This window comes from Triticum urartu, chromosome 6 (genome assembly GCF_003073215.2).
Source record: "Triticum urartu cultivar G1812 chromosome 6, Tu2.1, whole genome shotgun sequence".
Lineage (NCBI taxonomy): Eukaryota > Viridiplantae > Streptophyta > Magnoliopsida > Poales > Poaceae > Triticum > Triticum urartu.
In genome coordinates this window covers 301130907-301144157 of record NC_053027.1, presented here as the reverse complement: position 1 = coordinate 301144157, position 13251 = coordinate 301130907, and positions in this window count along the sequence as shown.

Below are 13251 nucleotides of genomic sequence, written 5' to 3'. Positions count from 1 at the left end.
GGTGGGAAAAAGAAAAATCGGGGCAAAATTCATGGAATTTCGTGGATGGAAATTCGAGATAAGTGGAGGGGATCTAGATCCACTAGTAACACAACAAATCCTTGGATCAAATCCAAGAGAACAACATCAAACCAACAAATCACAAAAATTTGGTTGGGCTATTTTTGTGGGGACTTTCGGAATTGGGACAAAAAAGCAAAATTAGCTAGAAAGTGGGGTAGGGACTCCAAATTCATGATCAACCATAGCCATGATACCAGTATTGTCGTGGTTTTGTCACGGCGGATGTCATAGTGTGAGGACTTAGTCGTGAGCCCATACCAACTGGGTGATGAGCTTGTCGGGGTTGATCGTAATCCAGAGACATGAGTTACCCTGGTTCGGCCCCTCGCACTGGAGGTAAAATCCTACATACTGCTTCATTGATATTGATGATGATAATCTTTATTATAGGGATGGTGTTTCACTACCTCTATCTCGAGAGCTATTGACTTGTCTATCTCTCTCAACCTATCCCTCTTGGGGCCCTGCCCTTTCTTATATAAGCTGAAGAGGCTGGCTTACATGTAGAGTCCTAGTAGGATCAGGACTAGTCTATTTTCTATTACAAGTGGAATCCTAGTCCAGGTCTTGATTCCCTTGCTAGGTCTTGCTTCCCGAGTAAGGGAGATATTCCTTATGATTTTCCTCTTAAGCCAGCCCACCGAATATCGTACCTTGAGCTGGCCTTATCACGAGCTGCCTTCTAGGCCTTGGTCCTTGTCACTTGTCTAACCCACTTACCAGGTCACCTATGAACCGCCCAGTCCCACTGGGTTACCAATGAGGCGCCAAGTCCTGGCCGGGTCATACTTCGGGCCGGGTCATACCGGGGGGTATATCCCCAACACTAGCCCCCCCAGTTTAATTTGGATTTATCCATGTTAAACTTATCCTAAAAATAAAACAAGAATAAATTTGTCAGGTTGTGTGCCAGGTTGAGGGTTCTTTTGAACCGACATCTGTTCATCCTTAAGTTCTTGTCTTTTCCTTCTGTGAAAACACCCGACAGAGCTAATTTTTTCCCAGACGTGCAATTTTTGAGTTTATTCCATATCAAAACATGATCTCATCCACCTTGATACGTGTCCATGATCTCATAATAAATCTTTTAGCAGATATGTCAATCTTTGCCAATGCAAAAATCCAGGTGCTTTCTTCAATTGAATCCCTCCTGGAAAGTCCGGATCTCTTTGTTATATCAATAGGCCTGCTTTAAAATTAATTTGCTGACATTGGTTTCTTGCAGAGAAGTATTGCAGAAAAAATAATCCAATGAGTCGGCATCCAATGCACTGGCTTGACAAACATATTAGACTTAAGATATTCATCTGATGTTCACCCTACTTGAGGATGTAGAACCGTCGAGTTGCGATTGTCGTAACTGCCGAGATATAGATATTGATGATACCGGGTCATGATTATTACAGACGCCAGGTCATATAATTGGTTTTCTGAGTTCTTGTTACACCCCGAGACCGGCACTCCAGATGCCTTCTTTCTATGTCTTCCGAGTTTCGTCGGATGATTTGTTTTGTATGTTGCATTCATCTTTGCATGTTTGCATTGCATCATGTCATCATGCCATCATGTCATTAATCTTTGCAACTCAACTGAATAAATTGCATGGATTTTTTGTCCATTTAAACCGAGGGAATTCACATGGTGATTCTCTTTATAACATATACTCCCATTATTATTAGGGAGCTATATTAAATATTTCATTAATTTGGAATTCACCATAACGCACTTGCATATGTCCCAATGCCTTTGTTATCACAACTCTTGGCCTCTAACTTTTCCATATATCCTTTCTTCATTTTTCGGAGCCCCACCTAAAATCTGAACATTTTTGGACACTTCTAAAACCAAGCCCTAGTTCAAACCCATTTGAATTAAATTCAAATGAGTTTGAATTACATCCTTCAATCATGCCTCTCCTATTTTTTGTGGACCGTGCACATTTTTACGAGTCCATTAAAGTTATCCCCGTGCCAAGATTCCACCCCTACCTTCTCTTTCTTTTCTTTATCTTTTTCTGTTTTGTTTTAAAATGGAAAAAGAGAGAGAGGGTGAAAGGAGCCCAACAACCCAGCAGGCCTCTGGCCACTTCCCTCTCCACTGGGCCGACCCCCTAGGCCCAGCAGCAGCCAGGCCGACCCACCATGGGAGAAGGCCCATCTCTCCCTCCCCTCTAACCAGCAAAGACCGAACCCTCTTAACCCTATACCTCTCCTGAACCCTCACTCCCTTCCCTTGTTTTCCCCTCGTGCCGCCAGGAGGCAGAGCGTTGTCTCGACCGGACCGCATCTCTCTCTCTCTCTCCCTGCTCCTAACCACCGCCGCCGCCCTGCAGGTCGTAGCCTCCTTACGTCCCATGCCTCCGCCGTCGCCGAGCTACATCAGGAAGCCCCCCCCCGCACGCGACCCGTCGCCTTTCTGCCCTTCCTCGCGCCTGGGGCTGCCTCCTCGCCCTCGCTGCTTGCCCACAGGCCACACGGCCTGATGCTGGCAACCAGCGCCGCTGTGGCTGTTCCCTCACCCATCCGCCTCAGCGCCTCCTCCCGCCTGCGCCTCCCTCTCCTACATGGCCGCCCTAGGCTCCTCAGGAAGCTATGCCACTCGCCTCTGGCCATGACTCCGACGAGATCTGGGCAGCCCCACACCGGAGCCGTCGTTCCTGCGCTGCCGCCGCACCATCTTTCCTCCTCGTGTGCCCGTGGTCCTCCAGAAGTCTGCGGTGCCTCGCCCGCCTATTAGGAACGCCATGGCTGGTCCCTCCGCAAACTTGGCATGAACCAAGCCCCTTCCTTCCCGAGATCTCCTGACCCGTCAAGTTCTATACACGAAACTACATCTCCGGGGACTACCATGACCGTGTTTTTTGCCTACTACCACTTCGGTTCGTCAAGGCCACCAAGTTTGACTACGGGGATTCACCAAGTACCATTCGGATGCGCCAAGTTCGACTACATGGACCGCCAAGTTCCTCCACCGACGACACAAACGGCTACAAAACGCGAACAACTACCGTCGACCTGCAAAGACCCCGTGGATGTCAAGTTCCGTGTTGTGACCCCGAACCTCTACGAAAACGTTGTACGACTACTTCCGTGGCCGAAGACCTGTGTACAACTACCGTAGCCGTGTTCGACTACCTCCACTATGAACGTCCCGAGAATGCCTACTTCCTCTACTTTGCACCGAACAAAAACCGTCCCGTTTGCATGCTTCGAAGGTATAACCCCGAGACGACCGCCCGTGAACAAATGCATGTGTTGTACGAGATGCATGTTTGGATGTTGTATCCTCCCATTAACGTTAGTTGTTTCCCTCGCTTGAAACCGTCGTCAACCCATGGGAAGCCGGTATCTGGGAGAACCCCACCATTCTTGCATGACTCACTCACGCCCTATCTTTTTCACCGGCATCTCAATCGAGTTACTAGAACTAGAATGTTGCCATGGCACCAATCCCATTGTCGTTGCCGAGGCACCCCTTTCGTTTCCGCCACGATGAAAAATGCTTCATAATATGCTCATGTCAACTTTTCATAAAAATTGCATAAAACTTTTTTATGTCATTCGCATTATGATAACAACATTTAAAATGTTAAAATCGTTGTTTGCTTTAAATTGCTAAATGCATATGGGGATTTACCGGAATTGTTGTTTGATGTTTCGGGCCTCATTTAAAATGCCTAACTGTGTACATAAACGGGAGTGAACTAAATAACTGTGTACATAAACGGGAATTGTTTTATGCTTCACCTCTTGCCATGTTTAATAACTTTTAATATTGTTGAGTACATAAACGGGAGTGAACTAAATAATCAAATTTGGTGTTTCGTCTATATGCAACTCGTTGCATATTGAGCTCCACTTAACTTGTAGTGTTGTTTGTGCACTTTGCCATGCCATGCATATTTAAACCGAACATGCATCGTCCTTGGTTGTGCATCATGCCATGTTCATGTGATGGTTGTTTACTATGGTGCTTGTTTCTTTCCGGATTGCTTCTGTCGTTAGCTTTGGTTTCGGTCCGGAGTTGTGAGGATTCGATCGACTACGTCCGTTTGTCTTCTTCATGGACTCATACTTCTTCCTTGCGGAATCTCAGGCAAGATGACCATACCCTCGAAATCACTTCTATCTTTGCTTTTCTAGTGGTTCGTTCTATAGCTATGTCGGGCTACCTACCACTTGCTATATCATGCCTCCCATATTGCCATGTCAAGCCTCTAACCCACCTTTCCTAGAAAACCGTTGTTTGGCTATGTTACCGCTTTTGCTCAGCCCCTCTTATAGCGTTGCTAGTTGCAGGTGAAGATGAAGTTTGTTCCATGTTGGAACATGGATATGTTGGGATATCACAATATCTCTTATTTAATTAATGCATCTATATACTTGGTAAAGGGTAGAAGGCTCGGCCTTATGCCTGGTGTTTTTGTCACATCCCTGTGTTAGTCATGCATTAGGATTGGTTGAACATGTGCATCATGCTTAAATTCCCAGAAAACTGAAATGGGGATGACAGAACCCCCAACACCCCTTGGAACAACTAGGGTTTACTAAAAACTTTTTCAATGAACCTGAAATGCCCTTCTAAAAAGCCCACCCTTTTTTTTGGGTTAAAACCTTTGACAAAAATGGTGCACATTTTCTAGGACATCTTAAGGTCATTGGATTAATTCTTATAGTATTTGCATTTCGGCATTTAAATGCTATAAAATATTTTAAATGCTCAAATAATCATAAGCTAAAATGTTTGCTGTTGGATATATTCTAAGCAGTAGCCATGATTAATTTTATGATTTTTGGAAATGCCCTGGCATTTTTAATAAAGCCCTGAAGATACAGAAATAATAGAATATATAAAAAAACAGAAAAAAATGAGAGAGAGGAACTTACCTGGCGCAGCCCACCTAGCCCACCAGCCGTCCCACCTGGCGGCCCAGCACTGTGCTGGCCCGCGCCAGCCAGCTGCTTCTTCCCCGCTAGGCAGGCAGGGAGGTGACGCCGGCGTGCCTAAGCTCGCCACGGCGCCACCTGCTTGCCGCCCGCGCCCCTGGACGCCTGGAGGCCTCCACGTCGCGTACCGAAGCCCCTGGACACGCCATTCCCCCTGCCTCTCTCCCTCGCCGTTCCCCACCATGGCCGACGCCCCTGCCGCCGCACCGTCGTCGTAGCCTTGTTTGTGCACTTTGCCATGCCATGCATATTTAAACCGAACATGCATCGTCCTTGGTTGTGCATCATGCCATGTTCATGTGATGGTTGTTTACTATGGTGCTTGTTTCTTTCCGGATTGCTTCTGTCGTTAGCTTTGGTTTCGGTCCGAAGTTGTGAGGATTCGATCGACTACGTCCGTTTGTCTTCTTCATGGACTCATACTTCTTCCTTGCGGAATCTCAGGCAAGATGACCATACCCTCGAAATCACTTCTATCTTTGCTTTGCTAGTGGTTCGTTCTATAGCTATGTCGGGCTACCTACCACTTGCTATATCATGCCTCCCATATTGCCATGTCAAGCCTCTAACCCACCTTTCCTAGAAAACCGTTGTTTGGCTATGTTACCGCTTTTGCTCAGCCCCTCTTATAGCGTTGCTAGTTGCAGGTGAAGATGAAGTTTGTTCCATGTTGGAACATGGATATGTTGGGATATCACAATATCTCTTATTTAATTAATGCATCTATATACTTGGTAAAGGGTAGAAGGCTCGGCCTTATGCCTGGTGTTTTTGTCACATCCCTGTGTTAGTCATGCATTAGGATTGGTTGAACATGTGCATCATGCTTAAATTCCCAGAAAACTGAAATGGGGATGACAGAACCCCCAACACCCCTTGGAACAACTAGGGTTTACTAAAAACTTTTTCAATGAACCTGAAATGCCCTTCTAAAAAGCCCACCCTTTTTTTTGGGTTAAAACCTTTGACAAAAATGGTGCACATTTTCTAGGACATCTTAAGGTCATTGGATTAATTCTTATAGTATTTGCATTTCGGCATTTAAATGCTATAAAATATTTTAAATGTTCAAATAATCATAAGCTAAAATGTTTGCTGTTGGATATATTCTAAGCAGTAGCCATGATTAATTTTATGATTTTTGGAAATGCCCTGGCATTTTTAATAAAGCCCTGAAGATACAGAAATAATAGAATATATAAAAAAACAGAAAAAAATGAGAGAGAGGAACTTACCTGGCGCAGCCCACCTAGCCCACCAGCCGTCCCACCTGGCGGCCCAGCACTGTGCTGGCCCGCGCCAGCCAGCTGCTTCTTCCCCGCTAGGCAGGCAGGGAGGTGACGCCGGCGTGCCTAAGCTCGCCACGGCGCCACCTGCTTGCCGCCCGCGCCCCTGGACGCCTGGAGGCCTCCACGTCGCGTACCGAAGCCCCTGGACACGCCATTCCCCCTGCCTCTCTCCCTCGCCGTTCCCCACCATGGCCGACGCCCCTGCCGCCGCACCGTCGTCGTAGCCGCACCCTCCGTCGTCCTCGCGCCGCGCCATCGTGTCCACGAGCTCCGCCGTCGTCCACTACTTCGCCCCGACCCATCCCCGAGCGCTCGCTCGCCCCGGAGACGCTGCACCGAGTTCGTCTTCAACTCCGGCCACCAGAGATCCCCTGCGCCGTCCCCGCCGCATCAGCACGTCCCCGACCTCGCCAACTGCCTCGACGTGACCCCCGTGAGCTCAGCCACCTCCCCACCCTCTCCGTTCCCCCTCTCGAGCCCCGTAGCGACTGCACGTAGCTCACCCGCACGCGCCGCCGTGGATCTCGTCGCCGATGAGGCTCCGGCAACCCAATGGCCGCGCCACCCTGTCCACTAGCCCTACCACACCCCCAGGAGCTCAACGCACTAAACCACGCGCCTCTCCATGCCCCCTAGCGACTAGTTTGACCTCATCCGAGCTCCGGCCGCTGCCAAACTTGTCGCCGGCGTCGTTTCCGGCCACCCTAGCTCCACCCACTGCCACCACTCGACGCGGCTCACTCCCCGCATCACGTAGATGGTCTCCGCCGTCCTTTTGGTCGCTGGAGTGCAAAACCCGCGCTGCTCCGCCGCGTCTGGCCTCGCCGGCGGCTACACGCCGGCGAGTTTGACCCTGTTTGACCCCGTGTGGGCCCAGGTTGACTTCCCCCCTGAGTCTATGACAGGTGGGGCCGGCCTGTTAATTAGTTTAGGATTAATACGAACTAATTTTAATTAGTTTAGTCACTGACATGTGCGCCCAGGCCCCATTGACAGTTAGTTAGTGTTAATTTAATCCTGTTAGTTAGCTGAGTCACTGACAGACAGGGCCCACCAGTCAGGTTTGACCTAGCCGACCCAGTTGACCCACTAGCATTAATTCATGAATTCAATTACTGGATTTATTCTTTAATAGGAAATTCCAGAAAATAACCAAAACTTTTAAAAATCATAGAAAATCAACCATAACTCCAAATGCAAAGATTTATATATGAAAAATGATCAAAAAAATTCAGTCTATCCATCCGTAATGGTTTCATGCATGACAAAACAAGATAACCTTGCTGTTTAAGAAAAATAAGATAATGCACTAATAAGGCTAAGTTAAATGAACTATCATTTGAATCTTTGATTCAAATGGGTTCATTCCTTTCTGTTTTAGCTTGAATTAGGCCAAGACACATTCATTTTGCCATGTCATAGGATGCATCATATTGTTGCATATCGTCGTGTGTTGATTATGTTCGGTGTGTCTTTCGTGGTAGGTTCTGCCTCCGAGGATAACCCCGAGTATCCGCCTGAAGGGCAGTACCCAACTACCACTACATCAGGCAAGCAACCCATTGATCATCCTGATACAATCCCATGTTCTCGCTTCTTCTCTTGTGTACTGCATTAAGACAACGCGATTCAAACTGCTGTGTGCTATGGTAGTTGAACCCTTATCCTCTACATGACCTGTCATTGCCACAGTAACTAGATGAAACCCACTAGCATGTGTAGGAGTTGATTGAGCCATGTGTGTGATTCCTACCTTGCTATGCCTGCTATGCTTAGAGTTGTGTCAGGTCCGGTTCATTTGGGTGATGGGCTAGAGCGAAATGATTATGTCGGTAATGTGAGGGATGTGTTGAACATGTTTTGGTAAAGGTATCGATGAGAGGCCATGTAGGAGTACATGGTGGGTTGTTTCATTGAGGTCGTCCGTAGGAACTGAGATCTGTATGCGTGATTTAAGATTCAGCTACTACCACACATTGGGCCCTTAAATATGACCCCGCTCGACTTACTGACCCCTCTCGCCCTCTGTCGAGGAGCTGCAACTAGTTTCTGGTGTTTGTAGGTTATGTGTTGGCGGCCGTGCGTAGCGCTGACCCTAGGGGTGGGCTATGATGCGGTAGATACACTGTGGCCGGGTATGACGGGCGCCCGTTTGGCGTCTCGGGACCCTGTACACATCGTTTGGCGCCGTTGAGGACACCCCAGCCGGATTTCTTTGTGGATGGAACCTGAATAGGCGATAAACCTGGACTAGAGGCTTGTGCGGTTAGTCAGGTCGTGGTCTACACCCATGTCGGTTTTCGCTTGAAGTCTGCCGAGCACATGTCGTGTGCAGACGCTAAGTGGTGGAAACATGTGTGATGAAGTACACCCCTGCTGGGTATAAAACTATTCGAATAGCCGTGTCTGCGGTAAAGGACTACTTGGTTGCCTATACAGTTCATAGACAAGTTAATGGATACTACTAAAAGACTCAAGATAAGTGTGAGTACCGAGGATGGCCCTCTTGTAGGATGACGAGGGAGGATCCTCGGTGGAGTATTGTGTTGGTGATTAGTGGACTCGTGTGTGAAAATTATTTTACTAGTGGAGTCTCGTAGGATAGCTTAGCCAAGAGTCAAAGCTGGCTTGCTGCAATAACTCCACCACCTTCTTGAGGATGAGCATGTATAGTAGGTTCTGTTGTAAGACTTGCTGAGTACCTTTGTACTCATGTTTTCATAATTACTGTTTTCAGACGACAACACTGCCCCCTCCGATGGGTTCTACATAGACCTTGATGTCGACGAGTGACTAGCCACCCAGGTGGTGATCCTGGCCATGGAGGGCCCTATGTAGATAGACAGGCTTCAAGAAGCCTTCTTTCTTTCTAGTGTCTGTACTCAGACTAGTTGCTTCTGCATGTGCTTGTATGATTGTATGAGTAGAGTGTCGGGTCATGTGACCCCTACCTGTATGAACATGTTATGTATGGCTCTCTGGAGCCTTTAAATAAAGTACTTGAGTTGTAGAGTTTTGTTGTGATGCCATGTTGTATGCACTCATATCGGGCATATTGTGTGTATGATTGAAATGCTCGGTATGAGCGGGATCCGAAAATCTAGTTGTTTATCCTTGGCAGCCTCTCATATGGGGAAATGTAGTCTAGTGCTTCCTGAGCGATAGTAGTCCGCTACAGCCCGGTTCACCGGAGTCCTGCTAGCCCAGCACTACTGCTCTGGACACTTGACTGGCCGGCATGTGTTTCACTTCGTTCCTATGTCTGTCCCTTCGGGGAAATGTCACGCGGTGACATCCGGAGTCCTGCCTAGCCTGCTACAGCCCGGGTTCCCCGGAGTCCTGTTAGCCCAGTGCTACAGCCCGGATTCACTCGCTGATGACCGACATGTTCGATGTGATTCATGTATGCCTGTCTCCATAGGTCTGTGCCGCTTTGGGTTCATGACTAGCCATGTCGGCCCGGGTTCTCTGTCATATGGATGCTAACGACACTATCATATACGTGAGCCAAAAGGCGCAAACGGTTGTAATGCCCTCGATGCGGCTATAGCTCCCACGTGTCGAGGCACGACTTAGAGACATAACCGCATGGATAGCAATGTCGCAAGTCAGGCAATCATTACAACATCCCATGTAATACATAATAAAAGGGGAAGATACATAGTTGGCTTACACTCGCCACGTCACATCAGAGTACATAAATAACATCCATCATACAAGCACTCATGGCCCGACTACGGCGCCAATATAGAAGAAAACCCAACATGCGACAAGGCCCTGAATCGAACCCCAACTAGGCACCACTACTGATCATCGGGGAATGAAACATAATAACGCTGAGAGTCCTTCGTCGAACTCCCACTTGAGCTCGTACTCATCACCTGGAGCGGAATCACCTGGACCTGCATCTGGAGTTATAGTATCTGTGAGCCACGGGGGCTCAGCAATCTCGCACCCTCGCGATCAAGACTATTTAAGCTTAGAGGAATGGATGAGGCAAATATATGTGGAGCTGCAGCAAGCGACTAGCATATATGGTGGCTATCTTATACGCAAAAGAGAGCGAGAAGAGGAGGCAAAGCACGAGCGAGAATCTAGAAGAACAACCTGCGCAAGCATAACTCCAACACCGTGTCCACTTCCCGGACTCCGCCGAGAAGAGGCCATCACGGTAACACACTCAGTTGATTCATTTTAATTAAGTTTAGTTAAAGTTATCTACAACCGGACATTAACAAATTCCCATCTGCCCATAACCACGGGCACGGCTTTCAAAAGGTTCAATCCCTGCAGGGGAGTCCCAACTTAGCCCATGACAAGCTCTCACGGTCAACGAAGGAATAGACCTCCACCCGAGACACACCGATCAGACTCGGTAACCCGGTACAACAAGACAATTCGACAGGTTAAAACAAGACCAGCAACACCGCCCGAATGTGCCGACAAATCCCGATAGGAGCTGCACATATCTCTTTCTCAGGGCACACTCAGATAGGTCAAGCTACGAGTAAAACCAACCCTCAAGTTTCCCCGAGGTGGCCCCGCAGGCTGCCCAGTTCGGACCAACACTCAGAGGGAGCACTGGCCCGGGGGGGGTAAAATAAGATGACCCTTGAGTCTGCAGAACCCAAGGGAAAGAAAAGGCTAGGTGGCAAATGGTAAAACCAAGGTTGGGCATTGCTGGAAAAGCTTTAATCAAGGCGAAATATCAAGGGGTTCCCATTATAACCCAACTGCGTAAGGAACGCAAAAACCGGGAACATAACACCGATATGACGGAAACTAGGGCGGTAAGAGTGGAACAAAACACTAGGCGAGAGGCCGAGCCTTCCACCCTTTTCCAAGTATATAGATGAATAAGATAACATAGCAATATGATGATATCCCAACAAGTAAATAAATGATGTTCCAACAAGGAACGACCTCCAATCTTCACCTGCAACTAGCAACGCTATAAGAGGGGCTGAGCAAAGCGGTAACATAGCCAATCAACGGTTTGCTAGGACATGGTGGGTTAGAGGCTCAACATGGCAATTAGGAGGCTGACAAGCAAAAGGTAGGCATCGTAGCATCGGCATAGCAAGAGCGAGCAAACTAGCATAGCAAAGATAGTAGTGATTTCGAGGGTATGATCATCTTGCCTGCACAGTTGTCAGTGTTGACTGGATCCTCACAAGCAAACTCAACGGGCTCCTCGATAGCGAACTCGTCTCCCGGCTCTACCCAACAAGACAAACAAGCAACAAGGATACAATCAACCACGTGCAAGACCAAGCAATACGATGAAATGATGATATGCTATGCGGGATGCGATGCGGGATGCAAAATGCAAGATGTGACAGGAAATGCAAGAACCTGGCCTCAACTTGGAATTCCAATGCCACTGGATAGAGGGGATGAAATCTCTTGAAAACGATATAAAGATCATTGGAATCGGAGTTACGGTTTGGAAATGGCAAGCGTTTTAAGATATGACACCGGTCTGCGATTTACAGCAAGTAGGCATCTAAATGCAACGAAATGAACATGCTACAGCCACCAAACAAGACAACAAAGTACATGGCAGGGGTGCACACAAGATGCTTAACAAAAGACTAGCACTGAGCCACGGCCAATTCATCCATTAAGAGGTTCAAACAAGCATGGCAAAAACGCAAATGCAAAACAGATTCCAGACTTAGTGAAATTAACACTTGTCTGAAATTTCAGATCACGAAGCCCTCTTCGGAGCAGCAAAACAACATGATACATGACCTGAACATGACAAGTAAGAACATGGCATGGGGCTACTCAACAATCTTAAAAAAAGACCCAAAATGACCTGGGGCCAAAAGGGTGCACAAAATATATTAACGGGCACACGAACATAGCATAAAACACAATCAGTTTTCAGACTTGGTGAAAACTGAGACATGCTGAAATATAACTCACGAAGGCATGTAAACGAGCTCGATGCACTCACCATGGTGCAAGTGATGACAAGGCAAGCATACAGACCTTAAGAAGGCACAAAATACAAGCTAGACATGGCAAGAACAATGGCATAGCATAGACGGATCAACTACAACAACGCCGGCAAAATCGCAAACGAGTTGACGATCTGCCCAGATTCACCATGAAGCAAAAGTAGAGCTCGATTGACTCAAGCTAGGTTGCTCCATAATTGAAAATAAAGACATGAATGGATAGAGCATAACATGATTAACAAAACTCCTTTAATGATCATCCTCAAAAGAGGCACAGTTCACTAGGAAACAAGCTGAACATATGGCATCATGAACTAAAATATCCCAGACTTAGTGAAAACAACTAAGTCTCTGAAAACAGATTTACCGAGTGCCTCACTTTGCAAGCTTGCACAAGTCACCACACACATCCTAAAAATTCATGGGTTGCACCTCTGGAAAGAAGACAAAATGCTTAACAAAATATATGAAGGACTCACAGGCATAGCATGCACGCAATAATCATGGCAAAAATGACAAAAGTCTAAGATGAACTAGCGGATCTGACAATTAACTCACGAAGTCTCCTTCTACCAGCATTTTGGGCATCAACATGAGCTCGAATGAAAATGATGCAATGGAATGAAATGATGTACTCGTCGAGGCGAACATTTTGATATATCATATGCCCAAATAGGAGCTACGGATGCAAAGTTACGGGAGGTCAAAGTAGGCATAAAAAATTAGGGTTAGGGACGAAAAAGTCAACCGAGATGAATTTCTCAGATCTGGATCCAGATCCGCACGCTTCCCGATGCACGCCGGAGTTACTGTAGCAGCTCGCCGGACTTGACGGGGAAGAAGGCCGGCGTGGGAGGAGGAAGAGGACGGCGGGGTCCGGCCGGATCCGGTGGAGGAGGCGGCGCCGGGAGCGGGCGGCGGCCGGCGGCGGCGTAGGCGGCGAGCGGCGGGGTCGGCGAGGGGCTCCGGCCGGCGTTGGTGCGCGAC